Raw genomic sequence first — 17,317 nt, forward strand, 5'->3', positions numbered from 1 at the left:
CGCTAGATTGAAGTCAGCCCAGAACAGAATTGAATAGTTAACAAATGCATAAGTTCTATATCTACAAGATAGAGGATCCCTGATGGTGCAGTATTTAAGAATATCCTAGGGTTCAAGACCCCCACCAGGGTTTATGGATGGAGAAAACTTATCAAAAAGTTCACTTCAAGGTCAAACCAGGAGGGCTCTGATGGTGGAATCGTGGCCCAGTTCCAAAGTCAATCCAGAGAGGCTTTGAAAATGGAAATGTTGGGAGTTCCTGTTGTGGCTCAGTGGGAACGAATCTGACTAGTATCCATTGAGGATGCAGGTTCAATCCCTGGTCTCACTCAGTGGGTTAAGGATCTGTTGTTGCGGTGAGCTGTGGTGTAGGTCACAGACACGGCTTGGATTCCACATGGCTGTGGCTGTGGCTTGCGACTACAGCTACAATTAGACCCCTAGCTTAGGAATTTCCATATGCAGCAGGTGTGGCCCTAAAAAGCCAAAAGGAAGAAAAGAAAAGGGAAATATTTGTTTTGCAAAAGCAGAAAGCTTATAAGTATTAGTAAAGAAAAAAAAAAAAAAACCTCATTACAAAAGCCTGCAGAATGGGGAGTGAGGAGGGCTGAGCAGATGGGCCCTTTCCAGTTCAGGAGCCTGGTCCAAAGTGGAAAGATGATGCTGAGAGTTCCTCATCTCTTGCTCCCTCCTATGTGATTGATGCCACATCTCCAGGGGTGGTTTGCCGTGAGCTGTTTCATTCCAGGCAGGAAGTAAATGATACATTGGTGACTTCAGCAGGGTGTCCAGGTCCTGCTGGGGTCTCAAGATGTGACAACAACAGGCATTTAAAGGTAATGTCACTGGCCCTGTTTGTGATTGTATTAGGATTTGGACATTGGCTACAAATGCTGCAGCTTTAGACACGAGGTGAAAGGGAGAGAGACAGAAGAGGGAGAGTGGGAGGGAGGGAGGGAGGAGTCTGAGAGGTTGAAAGAGGAAGAAGGGAAAGAAAGAGATGAAGACAAAGTGTCAGAAAGAGAAAAGCAGATAAAGGAGAGCAGGCAACTTAATAAGGCAAGGGCGGAGAGTCTCCTGGCCAAGGAATGCCACTCAACTCACAGGCAAAACTGGAGAGGGATCATGGAGAATCTGTCAGATTGTCCCAGCCTCTCTGAAGGAGCCCTTGCACTATCATCTGTCCCACTGCGTCCCTACTGTTGACCCTTCAGAATAAATTCACATGTCCTGTGAAACCTGTGCAGAACACTCCCAAGGGGGATAAAAAAGCCAGAATGTGGGCTGATGCCTTGCCCCCAAATGGACAGCCCTGGGGAGGGAGTCGGGAGGGACTAAGGGAAGCAGAGACACTGCCTTTCTGCCCAGGAACAGTCGAGGTATCCTCAGGGCAGGAGTGAGGGACACACGTTTGATCCCCTAGGGAATGAGCTAAAGAAAGTGTCCCCTCGGAGTTTCCATCGTAGCACAGTGGAAACAAATCTGACTAGGAACCATGAGGTTGCAGGTTCAATCCCTGGCCTTGCTCAGTAGGTTGAGGATCCGACATTGCCGTGAGCTGTGGTGTAGGTCACAGACTCGGCTCAGATCTGGCATTGCTGTGGCTGTGGCGCAGGCTGGCAGCTGTAGCTCCAGTTCAACCCCTAGCCTGGGAACCTCCACATGTCGCCGGTGCGGCCCTAAAAAGACAAAAAAAAAAAAGTTTGGAGTTCCCTTTGTGGCTCAGTGGTTTACAAATCCGACTAGGAACCATGAGGTTGCAGGTTCAATCCCTGGCCTCTCTCAGTGGGTTAAGGATCCGACGTTGCCGTGAGCTGTGGTGTAGGTCGCAGATGCGGCTCAGATCCCCTGTTGCTGTGGCTGTGGTGTAATCCAACGGCTACAGCTCTGCTTCAACCCCTAGCCTGGGAACCTTCATGTGCCACGGGAGCACCCCTAGAAAAGGCAAAAAGACAAAACAAAAAAAAGAAAGAAAGAAAGTGTCCCCTCTCTGTGCTGTCCATACCCCAGCAGGTCGTTATTCAGACCCTTTGCCTCCAGGTAGCAAGACACCAGGACACACTATAGAGAACAGACTTGTGGTTGCCAAGGAGGAGGAGGGAGGACGTGGGATGGATGGAGAGTCTGGAGTTAGATACAAGCTATTACATTTAGAATAGATAAGCAGGAGTTCCCGTCGTGGCGCAGTGGTTAACGAATCCGACTAGGAACCATGAGGTTGCGGGTTCGGTCCCTGCCCTTGCTCAGTGGGTTAACGATCCTGCGTTGCTGTGGCTCTGGTGTAGGCCGGTGGCTACAGCTCCGATTGGACCCCTAGCCTGGGAACCTCCATATGCCACGGGAACGGCCCAGGAAATAGCAAAAAGGCCAAATAATAATAATAATAATAGAATAGATAAGCACTGAGGTCCTACTGGACACCACACGGAACTACATCCAATCTCTTGGGATAGAACATGATGGAAGATAGCATGAGAAAAAGAATATATATATGACTGGGTCACTTTGCCATACTGCAGAAACTGACACAACACTGCAAATCAACTATACTCTAATAAAAAATGAAGTGAAATTTTTCTTCAAAAGCCTCAGGGGAGAATTCTGTGTCCCAGGTTTCTTGGCAGATGGCCTAAGCTGCTTTGCTTTGCAGCTCTGCAGATTGAAGGGAATAAGGGTCCAGGGTCTGGTAAGGCCACAGGAACTTCTGGGCCAGAATTATTCTGGACCTGATGAATTATTCAGGATTCGATGACCAGCATCTGGATTTTGCTACCCAGAGGCAGTATGAGTCACAACATCCAGCTAGAATGGGTGCTGAGCCTGGGCAGTGCCACCACCCTTCGAGTGCTGTGCTTGGTTATCAAGCTGGCTTGGGAGGCTGTTGTAGGGACCAAGGTGCCACAGCCCCATTAACACATCAGTCTTGCTGTTGGGTGGCAGGATGCTCAGACCACAGCATAGTAGACACTCAGACATAACCCTACACATGCATAGACAACTGAGACAGCTGATTTTCTTTCTTTGCTCTTTTTTTTTTTTTTTTTTTTTAGAACTGCACCCGCTGCATATGGAAGTTCCCAGGCTAGGGGTCGAATCAGAGCTGCAGCTGTCAGCCTACACCACAGCCACAGCAATGCCAGATCCAAGCTACATCTTCGACCTACACCACAGCTCACGACAATGCACGATCCTTACCCTGCTGAGTGGGGCCAGGGATCAAACTCACATCCTCATGGATGCTAGTCGAGTTCACTACCACTGAACCACAATGGGAACTCCGACAACTGATTTTATAAGGTACAAAGGCATTGTAGTGGAGAAAGGATAGCTTTTTCAACAAATGGCTCTGGAGCAATTGGCTATCCATATGCAAAGAATGTACCTGGATCCATACCTTGCTGCTGAGCCACAATGGGAACTCTGGCAAATATTTCTTTGTTTTGACAACAAAAGCACAATTCATAAGAGAACAAATTGATGAATTAGATTTCATCAAAGCTGGAAAATCCATTCTATTATAACGCCAGATCCTTAACCCACTGAGCGAAGCCAGGGATCAAACCCTCATCCTCATGGATACTAGTCAGGTTCGTTAACCATTGAGCCACGACGTGAACTCCTGAAAAATCCATTCTTTAAATGACACAGTTAAGATCATTAAAAAACAATCCACAGACTAGAAGTCTTTGAAAAACATGTATCCGAATTTTAAAAATACTCACAAAACTCAACAATGTGAAAATAGTCCAATAAAAAATGGGCAAAAGATTTGAGAAGATATACGGATGACAAATAAATACATGAAAAGGTGCTCAGAACCACTGTCATTAGGGGAATATAAATTTAAAACATAAAGACATACCACTACACACTTATTAGAATCACTAAAATTAAAATGACCATAGCAGGTATTGGCATAGATATGGAAGAACCAGAACTCCCATACACTGCTAATGGGAACATAAAATGGTACAACCAATTTGAATAACAGGTTAGTAGTTTCTTTAACAATCTAACAATGTAGGAGTTCCCATTGTGGCTCAGCAGTAATGAGCCTAAGGATGCACAAGGTTGCGGGTTCAATCCCTGACCTCACTCAGTGGGTTAAGTATCCAGCGTTGCCATGAGCTGTGGTGTAGGTTGAAGATGCAGCTTGGATCCTGTGTTACTGTGGCTGTGTTGTAGGCCGGCTGCTGAAGCTCCAATTCAACCCCTAGCCTGGGAACTTCCATATGCCACGGGTGTGACCCTAAAAAGACCAAAAAGAAAAACGTCCAACAACACGGAGTTCCCACCTGCAACGGGATTGGCAGCATCTCAGCAGCACTGGGTGGCAGGTTCTTTGCCTGGCCTGGCACAGTGGGTTAAGGACCCAGTGTTGCCACAGCTGCGGCATAGGTCACAACCGCAGCTCAGATCTGATCCCTGGCCCATCTGACCCCTGGCCTGGGGACTCCATAACGTGGGGCAGCTAAAAAAAAAAAAAAAAAAAAAAAATCTAACGACAAACCTACCATAAAAACAAAGTTGGAGGGTTTAATTTCCACTTCTGGATTTTCACCCAGGAGGACAGAAACTATATGTCCCTATGAAGATGAAGACTTGTATGAGATTTGCATGGAAATCTTATTTATAATAATCAAAAATTGAAAATAATGTAATGTCCATCAACATGAACAAATGAATAAACAAATTGGACTATTCTATACAACACAACATAGATAAATCTCAAAATAATTACACCTAGTGAAGGCGGCCCTACAAATAGGATATGTTTCTATTTATATAAAACTTTATAAAATGCAAATTAATCTTTAGTGACTGAGTAAATCAGTAGTTGCTTAAGTGTGGGCTAATGGAGATGAAGGGAATGAATGTGTTTACTAACTCAATTATGGTGAATATATTTATATATAATATAAGTTTATCAAATCATCTACTTTTAATATGTACAATTTATTGTATGGCAATTATATGTCAATAAACCTGTTTTGTTTTTTGCGGTTTTTTTGGTCTTTTTGTCTTTTAGGGCCGTACCCGCTGCATCTGGAGGCTCCCAGGCTAGGGGTCCAATCGGACCTACAGCTGCTGGCCTACACCACACAGCCACAATGACACCAGATCCGAGCCTTGTCTGTGACTTACACCATGCTCACGGCAATGCCAGATCCTTAACCCACTGAGCAAGGTCAAGGATCAAACCCACAACCTCATGGCTTCTAGTCGGATTCGTTTCCACTGAGCCACGACGGGAACTCCCTAAAGATGTTATTTTAAATGTCATATATAGCAACAATCTGTATGGTTAGTCATGCGAGAAATACATACGAGTAAGTCTAGGAGTTTCTGCTGTGGCACAGTGGGTTAAAGTATCTGGCATTTCCACAGCTGCGGCTCAGAGTCAGTCCCTGCCTCAGGAACTTCCATATGCTGCAGGTGCAGCCATAAAAAAAAGAAGGAAAGGAAGGAAGGAAGGAAGGAAGGAAGGAAGGAAGGAAAGAAGGAAGGAAGGAAGGGAAAAAGAAAGTCTAAGGTGTTGAAATATAAAACTTGCAGATATATTTTTCTGATCTCATACTCAGTAGCAATGATTTATCTTGAAAATAACACCAACTCTCAAATCCTGAGTTCCCCTACCTCTCTCCAGTGATAGACTTATGATTTGTGCAAAATTCCACCTGTATGTTATATTTCAATATAAAGTTTACTTTTTTAAAAAAAAGTGGTGGAATTCCCTGGTGGCTCAGTGGGTTAAGGATCCAGTGTTTTCACTGCTGGAAAGGTCTCTCCTATGGCACAGGTTCAATCCCTGGCCTGGAAATACACCATAGAGCAAAAGAATCTCCGGCTCACTGAACAATGTTCTAGGGAATCATTGGAAAGTGATAGCACAGCCACATAGTGCTAGCCTTTTCAGTCATTCATCCAGGAGTCAGAAGATCCATAGCTGGAGTTCCCATCGTGGCTCAGTGGTAATGAACCCCAATAGTATCCATGAGGACTGGGGTTGAAACCCCAGCATCATTCAATGGGTTAAGGATCCAACGTTGCCATGAGCTGCGTAGGTCACAGATGCAGCTTGGATCCCGAATTGCTGTGGCTGTGGTGTAGGGGCTGCAGCTGAAGCTCTGATTCAACCCCTAGCTGGGAACTTCCATATGTCACGGGTGCAGCCCTAAAAAGACAAAAAAAAAAAAAAAAATAAGTCCACAGCATCCTAGGTCCTTGTGCAGGCATTGCTCTCCCACAGGGGTCTGTCACCATCACTAGTGCAGTCTCTCTGGTTCCCTTGGTGGAAAGGTGTTAAGCACAGAGACCTCCACCATCCTGGTTTCCTACATCACAGTCTGTAGCCCTGAAAGTTGCCAAGTCCCTCCATGCCATTGGCCATAGACTTTCTTGCCTGTAGATGTGACCATCATTTATACGTGCTCTCTACCAGTGCTGGGGTTTCCAATCCCGTCCTAGCGTTGTGGTGTGGAGACTAACATGGTGGTGAAGGATTAACCAGACCCTGTCTTCATTTCTTCCTCTATTATTTGTTGACTGTCTGACAAATCCTGACCTCTTGAATCCACATCTGTGACATCTACATCACCTGCTGCTGAGAGCATCTCTTAAGATTCCTTGTGAACCCAAAACAGAGTGAGCACAGAATAAATGCACAGTATTATTATCGCCATGTTCATCAGGTAATAATAACAACAGCTTCTGTCTGTTGATCACTCGCAATGCGCCTCGCCCTATGCTAAGTGCTTTACCAGCACAAGTTACAACATCCCTGTGAGGGGGATGCAGTTATTACTTCATTTCACAGAAGAAGAAATGGAAGTCAAGGAAGTGGAAGTACTAGCCCAAGGTCACTCAGTCATCAGGTGTTGGGACTGGGAAATGAACCCAGGTCTGTCTAATTACAGAGCCCACATCCCTCCCACATAGGCTGTACTGCCTTCTACCCCATTTGGCCTCAGAGAGCTCAAGTCCCTCCTTCCCAAACCCGGTGACTCCAGAACTTCAGAAGAAGGTGTCTGACTTACGCCTTGCAATAGGCAGAATAATGGCCCCTAAAGATATTAGGTCATAATCCCTGGATACTGTCAATGTTACCTTATTTGGAAAATGGTTCTTTGCAAATCTGATTAAGTTAAGGCTGTTGAGATGGGGAGATTATCCTGGATTATCTGAGTGGGCCCTAAGTGCAACCACATGTATCCTTATAAGAGATGCAGGCCAAGCTGTTGCTGAGAGCCCAGGAGAGAAAAGAGCTTCAAGGAGTGGGAGGCAGAAGCAGAGAGAAGCAGCCAAGAATTGGAGCCAGACCAGGAGCCAGAGCCAGAGTTGGAGCCAAAGCCAGTGTTTTGCTAAAGCAGTAGCAACTAAAGAAGTTGAAAAGATGCTGGATATCTTAGGACGGCTCACATCCTTCCTTTCTTTCCTCTACATGATAGCTCTGTCCCTTAGGAAATTCTTTGATGGTGGGATTGGAGAACAAATGCGAATCTTCCCAGGAGGTAGCGGTGATCTCCAGAGCCAACATGCATCAGCACGGAGACGGCCAGCAAGCTCGCTAGCAGAGGAGTATTCATTGCCTGCCAAGATGTATTGAAGTGGAAGTTGGCTGCCCATGAAATCTGAGCTGATACAAAGAACTCCCAGGTGCTGGTGTGGAAATTGGACCTATCCAATACCAAATCCATCTGAGCTTTTGCTGAGAGCTTTCTGGCAGTGCAAAAAGCAGCTCCGTATTCTGATCAGCAACACAGGAGTGATGATGTGTTCATATTCCAAGACAGCCGATGGCTTTGAAACCCACCTGGGAATCAACTGCCTGGGCCACTTCCTTCTCACTTGCTTCTGCACGGGTGGTGAGCCTGTCATCAGTAGCTCACCATGCTGGCAAGATCTGATTTCAACAACCTTCGAAGCAAGAAGCACCGCAGCCAGGGTTTTGCGTAATACCGCAGCAAACTGGCCAATGTCCTTTTTTTTTTCTTTTTTTTTTTTTTTTTTTTTTGGCTTTTAGGGCCACACCTGCAGCATATGGAAGTTCCCAGGCTAGGGGTCAAATCAGAGCTGCAGCCACTGGCCTACACCACAGCCACAGCAAGACGGGATCTGAGCCGCCTCTGCAACCTATGCCACAGCTTGTGGCAACGCCAGATCCTTAACCCAGTGAGCAAGGCCAGGTATCGAACCCTCATCCTCATGGATACTAGTCAGGTTCTTAGCCCATTGAGCCACAACAGGAACTCCTGGACAATGTACTTTTGACTTGGGAGCTGGCCAAGAGGCTCCAAGGGATGGGGGGGGGTATCCCTTAGGCAGAGCACCCAGGCATAGTTCACTCTGAGCTGGTCCAGCACTCATTCCTGCTGGGCCTGCTCTGGCAGCTCTTTGCCACCTTTGTCAAGTCAGTGTGAGAGGGGACACGGACCAGACTGCACTGCATCCTGGCTGAGAGCCTGGAGCCCCTGAGTGCCAAGGGTTTCAATGACTGCAAGAGGACTGGGGTATCTCCAAGGGCCTGAAGTCACAAATGTCTGAGAGCCTGTGGAATGTCAGCTGTGAGCTTCTAGGAATCCAGTGGGAGTAGAGCTGGTGGCAGAGACACAGCCTTATCAAGCCCAGTCTATGCCATAATGAAAGGGGACCAAGGAGAAGGACCACCCTGCTCTGCTCTGGTTCTCCTGACCCTTTAAGAAATCTTTGCATAGGAGTTCCCATCGTGGCACAGAAGAAACGGATCCTATTAGGAACCTTGGGGTTTCGGGTTCCATCCCTGGCCTTGCTCAGTGGGTTAAGGATCTGGCATTGCCATGAGCTGTGGTGTAGGTTGCAGATGCGGCTCAGATCCCGCCTTGCTGTGGCTCTGGTATAGGCTGGTGGCTAGAGCTCCGATTAGACCCCTAGCCTGGGAACCTCCATATGCCGCAGGTGCAGCCCTAAAAAGACAAAGGGCATAAATAAATAAATAAATAAATAAATAAATAAATAAATAAATAACTTCTGTATACCCAGCCCTCTTGTGAAACTGGCTCATAGCATGGAGATCCTCATGCCTGCTGAGCATTCTTCTCCAAGACTTTCATGAGTAAGCTGCCCTCTTGGAGCAGAAGAATTGGGCAGATCTTAGGTCACAGGGAATGCAGAGGATCCTTGGAAACTGAGGGCAATTTCCTCACCAATAATCAGAAATGCCAGCCAACATGTTCAGCTGAGATGACAGAAGCATCAGGATTACATATTTCCAGAGACTGTAGGACTCAATCTATTTTTTTTTTCTTTTTAAGGCTGCACCTGAGGCATATGGAGGTTCCCAGGCTAGGGGTCGAATCAGAGCTACAGCTGCTGGCCTACCCTGCAGCTCACGGCAACGCCAGATCTTTAACCCACTGAGCAAGGCCAAGGATCAAACCCGCAACCTCATGGTTCCTAGTCAGATTCATTTCTGCTGCGCCTCAACGGGAACTCTAGGACTCAAACTTTTGACTGATCTCTTTTCTCTTTGGAATACTAGTCACACTCTGGAGTCTGAACAACTCAGGAAAACCTTGGCTAACCTCGGCTAACTTTAGTTCCTCCTCTGAGCATCCTGGAGCCACTGTACAGGGCTGGACCGTCACATTTTCTTTTTCCAGTTCTTATTTTTTAAGATTAAAAAAACTTTTTCCAGGAGTTCCCGTCGTGGCTCAGTGGTTAACGAATCCGACTAGGAACGATGAGGTTGCGGATTCGATCCCTGGCCTTGCTCAGTGGGTTAAGGATCTGGCGTTGCCGTGAGCTGTGGTGTAGGTTGCAGATGCGGCTCGGATCCCGAGTTGCTGTGGCTGTGGTGTAGGCCAGCAGCTACAGCTCTGATTTGACCCCTAGCCTGGGATCCTCCATATGCCGTGGGAGCAGCCTGGGAAATGGCAAAAAGACAAAAAAAAAAAAACTTTTTCCAGCTTTATTGAGATATAATTGACATAATTACATCGTTAGGACCTTCTCATTTTCAATCATGCAGATGATTTCTTTTTCTAAAGAGTTCCTTTACCTCAATTTCTAGAGAAAATAAAGACCGCATTTTCATGAAAGGAGGGAAGGAAGGAAGGAAAGGAGGGAGGGAGAGGCAGAGAGAGATTTGAAGAGATACTCAAAGGAGAAGGCCATGAGAAGGTGGAACAGAGAGGGAGTTCCCATTTCGGCTCAGTGGTAACGAACCCAACATAGTGTCCAGGAGGGTGTGTTTCAATCCCTGGCCTCACTCAGCAGGTTTAGGATCTGGTGTTGCCACAAGGTGCGGCATAGTTCACAGATGCAGCTTGGATCTGGTGTTGCTGTGGCTGTGGCATAGGCCAGCAGCTGCAGCTCTGATTGGATCCCTAGCCTAGGAACTTCTGTATGCCACAGGTGCAGCCCTAAAAAGCAAATAATAATAATAATAATAATAATGAATAAAAAGATGGAACAGAAGGAGACCTGAGGATGCTGGCCTTCAAGACTGGAGTAATCAGGAGTTCCCACTGTGGCTCAGTGGATTAAGAACCCCATTAGTACCCATGAGGATGCTGGTTCAATCCCTAGCTTCGCTCAGTGGGTTAAGGATCTGGCCTTGCCCTAAGGTGTGGCATAGGTCGAAGATGCAGCTCGGATCCCGTGTTGCTGTAACGGTGGTGTAGGCCGGTGGCTGTGGCTCTGATTCAACCCCTAGCCTTGGAACTTCCATATGCTGCAGGTGCAGCCTAAAAAAAAAAAAAAAAAAAAAAAAAAAGACTGGAGTAATGCCACCTGAAACCAAGGAATAACAACAGCAATCAGAAGCTGGAAGAGGCAAAGAATGAATTCTCCCTAGAGTCTATGGATAGAGCATAGCCCTGCTGACACCTTGATTTTAGCCAGCGATGCTGATTTCAGATTCATGGCCTCCAGAATCATGAGAAAATTAATTTCTGTTGTTTCATGTGACAGAGTTTTTAGTAATTTGTTATAGCAGCCACAAGAAACTAATACAAATTTTAGTAGCTAAAAAGTGGAATGTTGCCATTAACAAATATCTAAAAAGGGAGTTCCCGTCGTGGCGCAGTGGTTAACGAATCCGACTAGGAACCATGAGGTTGCAGGTTCGATCCCTGGCCTCACTCAGTGGGTTGACGATCCGGCGTTGCTGTGAGCTGTGGTGTGGGTTGCAGACGCGGCTCGGATCCTGCGTTGCTGTGGCTCTGGCGTGGGCTGGCGGCTACAGCTCCGATTCGACCCCTAGCCTGGGAACCTCCATATGCCATGGGAGCGGCCCGAAGAAATAGCAAAAAGACAAAATATATGTGTATATATATATATCTAAAAAGATGAAAGTGACTTTGAAATTGGATAATAGGTAGAAGCTGAAAGAATGCTGAGAAACTTTTTTTTGGTCTTTTTGTCTTTTCTAGGGCCACACCCACAGCATATGGAGGTTCCCAGTCTAGAGGGTCTAATCAGAGCTGTAGCCGCCAACCTACACCAGAGCTCACGGCAATGTCGGATCCTTAACCCACTGGGCAAGGCCAGGGATCGAACCTGCAACGTCATGGTTCCTAGTCGGATTAGTTAACCACTGAGCCACGATGGGAACTCCTGCTGAGAAACTTGATAGAAAAATCCTAGATTGAATTGAAAAGACTGTCAGTAGGAATAAAAACACTGAAGGTGATTCTGATGAGATCTTGGAAGAGAGAGAGATGGAAGAGAAAACCTATATCATCTTAGAGAATACATATATTGTCATAAGCAAAATGGTAGAAATGTGAACATTAAAGGTGCTATTGATAAAGGATCAGAAGGAAATGAGAAACATGCTCATGGAAACTTGAGGAAACACAATTCTTATTACATACTGGCAGAAAAATTTAGCTGAATTGTGTTCCATAGTTGTGTGGAAAGCAGGGCTTGTAAGCAATGAACTTGGATATTTAGCTGAAGAGATTTCCAAGCAAAGTGTTGAAGGTGTAGTCTGATTGATTCTTGCTGCATATAGTAAAATGTCAAAGGAAGGAGATAAATTGAGGGAAAAACTGGAGTTCCTGTCATGGCTCAGTGGTTAACGAATCTGACTAGGAACCATGAGGTTGTGAGTTCGATCCCTGGCCAAGCTCAGTGGGTTAAGGATCCAGTGTTGCCGTGAGCTGTGGTGTAGGTTGCAGATGCGGCTCAGATCCCACATTGCTGTGGCTGTGGTGTAGGCCAGTGGCTACAGCTCCGACTGGACCCCTAGCCTGGGAACCTCCATATGCCGCAGGAGCGGCCCTAGAAATGGCAAAAAGACAAAAAAAAAAAAAAGGGAAAAACTGTTAAGCAAGAGGGATCCAGGACTTGATAATTTGGAGAATTCTCAGTCTATCAAGATTGCAAAAGACGGAGTTCCCGTCGTGGCGCAGTGGTTAACGAATCCGACTAGGAACCATGAGGTTGCGGGTTCGGTCCCTGCCCTTGCTCAGTGGGTTAACGATCCAGCATTGCCGTGAGCTGTGGTGTAAGTTGCAGACTCGGCTCGGATCCCACGTTGCTGTGGCTCTGGCGTAGGCCGGTGGCTACAGCTCCGATTCAACCCCTAGCCTGGGAACCTCCATATGCCGCGGGAGCGGCCCAAGAAATAGCAACAACAACAACAACAACAACAACAAAAGGACAAAAGACAAAAAAAAAGATTGCAAAAGACGTTAACTTAAGAGATTTACTCTCGGAGTTCCCATCATGGCTCAGCGGTTAACGAACCCCACTAGTATCTGTAAGGATTCGGGTTTGATCCCTGGCCTCACCCAGTGGGTTAAGGATCCAGCGTTGCTGTGAGCTGTGATGTAGGTAGCAGATGTGGCTCAGATCCCACATTGCTGTGGCTGTGGGGTAGGTTGGCAGCTACAGCTCTGATTCAACCCCTAGCCTGGGAACCTCCATATACCATGGGTGTGGCCCCAAAAAGACAACTAAAAAAGAGAGAGGGAGATTTATCTCAGGAAAATGTACTCTGGAGAAGAGGTCAAGTGTGTGACTGTGTTTGCTAGTACTGAAGAAATTAGACTATTACTCATGAATCTCTTCAGTCATCTCAGCCATACCCAAGAATAGAGATAGGATAATCTAGGAAGGATATGTGGAGGACCATCTTGTCTAATGGCATGAATCTCTGTGAATATGTGGAAAACCCAAACAGTTTTTGAGAGTGTTACATGATCAGAAATATTACTAGATTGAACTAAACAAAACAGAGGAAAGGCAAAATGGAGGAAGATTGCCAGACTTCCAAAATGCTACAGGCATGAAAAAGGCTGATAAAACCACTCACTTGAGGAATTCCCTTGTGGCACAACAGATAAGGATCCAGTGTTGCCACTGCAGTGGCCTATGGCACAGGTTCAATCCTTGGCCTGGGGAACTTCCACATGCAAGGATATAGCAAGGATTTTTAATCACATCTGCAAAGTGTAGCCAGTGTTTTGGCTGGCCACAGGCACAGCCAAAAACAAAACAAAACAAAAACCTACTCAATTGCAAACATACACCATACTTCAAGAGAAAGGAAGAATGACTCTGAAGGCAGAGCTATAGGCCTATAAGAAAGAGCCTCAAGCCATGAAAGATTATTCCCAGGACTTTAAACCCAACGGAATTTGCTCTGATAAATTTCAGAATTGCTTAGGACCAGTGACTCATTCCTTTTCTTCCATTTTCTCCTATTTGAAATGAGAATATCTACAGTTACTATCCTATGCCTGTCCCACCACTGTATTTTGGGAACAGGTAACTTGTTTTCCACTGTCCAAGTCCAAAGAGGAATTTTGCTCCAGGATGGCTCTACCCAGAGTTCCAACCATACCTATTGTAGATGATGAGATTTGGTACTCTTGAACTGACTTTTTTTTTTTTGCCACATCTGCACATAGGAAGTTTCCAGAAGTTCCTGGACCAGGAATCGAACCTGCACCACAGCAGTAACTAGAGCCACTGCAATGACAACACTGGACCCTTAACCCACTGAGCCACCAGGGATCTCCCAGAGCTGATAATATTTAGATGAGATTTCAGACTTGAGTTGATACGGCAATCACTTGAGAAATTTGGGGATTTGGGAATGGAGTGCATGTATGTTGCATGTGTGATGGATGTGAATCTTTGAGGACCAAAGGGCAGACTGATTACAGCCCCACACTAATTCCTGGAACCTATGAGGGCTACCTTTCAACAAAAAGGACTTTTCAGATCCTTGCTATAAGTAGATTATCCTGGATTATCTGGGTGGGCCCTAAATGTATCACAAGTGTCCTTATCAGAGGGAGGCCAAGGGAGATTTGACACAGTCAGAAGAAAAGAAGGCAGTATAACCACAGAGGCAGAGATTAGAATGATGCAGCCACAAGCCAAGGGATGTAAGCATCCACCAGAAGCTGGAAGAGGCAATGAGAAGCTTCTCTCCTAGAGACTCTAGGAGGAGTACAGTGTTGCTGACACTTTGATTTCAGCCCAGAGAAACTAATCTCAGACTTCTGGCTTCCATAACTGTTAGAAAAAAAGATCAGGACATTTCACTGGAACATCCAAAAACATATCTACATACATTTTTTTGTTTTATGCCACAAAATAAATAAATAAATTTATTTATTTATTTGCTTTTTAGGGCCACACCTGCAGCATATGGTGGTTCCCAGGCTAGGGGTTGAATCGGAGCTATAGCTGCTGACCTATGCTACAGTCACAGCAATGCAGGATCTGAGCCGCATCTGTCATCTACTCCACAGCTCTTCACAACGCCAGATCCTTTAACCCACTGAGCAAGGCAAGGGATGGAACCTGCAACCTCACGGTTCCTAGTCAGATTCATTCCTACTGAGCCACAACAGGAACTCCAATGCCATAAAATTTCTGACAATTTGTTACATCAGCCACATAAAATGATAGATGTTTATGGATGATTATATAAATTATGTTAAAAGTCCTTTTTAGTTTTAAGGTTCATTCACTCATTTCCTCATTCTACCAACCAATAAATATTTGAGACAATATAGAAGAGTGAGTATAAGCACAGACTTCAGACTCAATCCAATTTGGGGTGAACTCCAGCTCTACTACCCATTGATTGTGTTCACTCTGTGCCTCAGTCTCAGCATCTACACAGTGGGGATGATAACAGTAATTAACTCAAGAGGCAGTTGGGGAAAAAAATGGCTTTGTGCTTGGCACATAGGTCATTGCCCTGTCCTCCCTGCCTTAAGAAGGAGGAGGAATTTAAATCGGGGTTGTGATGGAAAGCCCAGGGGGTGTTGGAGACCTATTGGACGTGGGGGTATGAAAAACTTCCTAGAAAAAGTGACTTCTGAGCCCCCTCAGGGACAGAGCAAACCCTAAATACATGGATATTCTTTGTAATACTATTGTTGTAAATATTAGTATTAAGGGGTAAAGCATGTTTCTGGTTATTGGGTGTCCGAGAGAAAGCACGTATCATAAAAAGCACACATGGAAAGTTGTTTGATTTTTGGTTTTGTTTTTAGTTTAAAATTCTTCAGTTATTGGAGAGGTCCTAAGAGGCCCTAGGAAGCTGGAGACTGAAGGGAAGGATTTGAGATGGCGGCCTGCCTCCAATATACCATTTATTAAAACTAAACAGCAAATTCACAGCAGAGGGTAGGAAGATGCAGGCTGAACGGAAATGGAACATCTAAGCACGCGCAACATCTGAACATGCGTACTGACGTGCCTACGGAATCTGGAAAGGCCAATTCTGGCGGGAAGCAATCTTGCTTTGAGCGGGAAACTTGAAGTCTCCGCCTACTTTGAAACGGCCCTTCTGTCCCTGGAACCTAGACCAGGAGACCCCACTCCTGCCTCACTTGCCCCGCCCACTTTCCTGATGTCCGATTGGCCAGATCAAGTTCATTAACTGTTCTAATTGGTTGATTTTTCTTGTGCAGTTGCATTGTGGGATTTCATCGCCCCGTGGAGCGGCACTTGGCGGTGGCTTCACCTCTGAGGTAGGTTCTCTCTGAGGGCAGCTGTAGACAGATGCAGGGGGGCAAGTAGAAAAGCTGGGAGCTTCTGCCAATAACTCAAGCAGTTGGGTATTTTCTGTATCTCTAAATGTCTTCCAGATCGTTAGGGCTAAGAAATGACTTAAAACCGTTGAGGGCAATCCCAGTCAGGCAGACTTAAAACTATCTTCAGTCTGTGAGACTCCCTAATTGCTCTTCATGAGGGAAGCAAAACTGCCCTCAGCCCTGTAAACCCCCAAATCAGGCAGATACCCCTATATTTCCTCAGCTAAAGATAATAACCTCTAAGGGACTCGTATTGCTTCCTTAGGGATGAATAAGCAATATTCTTGGCTTCAGACCCTCCCCTCCCTATGCCATCAGTTCGGGGAGCGATAGTTGCTACATTGAAACATCCTACATTCTCAAACTGAGTGATGGGTGGTCCTATCGTCTCAGAGATCCCAGCTCTCTTCACTCTAATAATTTTCAAGTAACCTAATAATAGCCTTTTTAAAAATTGAGGTATAGTTGATTTACAGCATTATATTAATTCTGGGTATACAATATTCAGTATTTTTATAGATTTACTCCCTTTAAAGTTATTACAAAATAATAACTATATTTCCGTGTGCTGTACAATATATCTTTATTGCTTATTTATTTTATACATAGTGGTTTGTACCTCTTAATGCCCTACCCCTGTTTTCCCCTCCTCCCTTCCCTCTCCCCACTGGTAACCACTAGTTCGTTCTCTATATATGTGAGTCTGTTTATTTTTTGTTATATTCACTAGTTTGTTATAGTTGTTAGATTCCACATAAGAGAAAGTTATACAGCATTTGTTATAAGAAATGTTATACAGCATTTGTTTTCCTCTGTGTGACATAAGTATAATACACTCCAGGTCCATCTATGTTGTTGCAAATAACAAAATGTCATTATTTTTTACGGCCGAATAATATTCCAGTGTGTGTGTGTGTGTGTGTGTGTGTGTGTGTACCTACCACAAGATATATATACCACCATATATGTATACCACATGTATGTGTATACCATACGCACACACACACACACACACCACAGCTTATTTATCCATTCATCTGTTTTTGGTTGGTTGGTTGGTGTTTTTTTTTGTTTTTGTTTTTGTTTTTTGCTTTTTAGGGCCAAACCTGCAGCATATGGAGGTTTCCAGGCTAGGGGTTGAATTGGAGCTACAGTTGCCAACCTAAGCCACAGCCACCGCAGCAACAATTGGCCTATAATTTTCTTTCTTTGTGATATCTTTGTCTAGTTTTGGTATCAGATGATGCTGGCCTCATAGAATGAGTTCAGAA

General features: G+C 45.3%; 1 pseudogene; it reads left to right on the forward strand.

Moving 5' to 3' along the window:
- LOC100627709 lies at positions 7,394-8,593 on the forward strand (annotated as a pseudogene).

This window comes from Sus scrofa, chromosome X (genome assembly GCF_000003025.6).
Source record: "Sus scrofa isolate TJ Tabasco breed Duroc chromosome X, Sscrofa11.1, whole genome shotgun sequence".
Taxonomy (NCBI): domain Eukaryota; kingdom Metazoa; phylum Chordata; class Mammalia; order Artiodactyla; family Suidae; genus Sus; species Sus scrofa.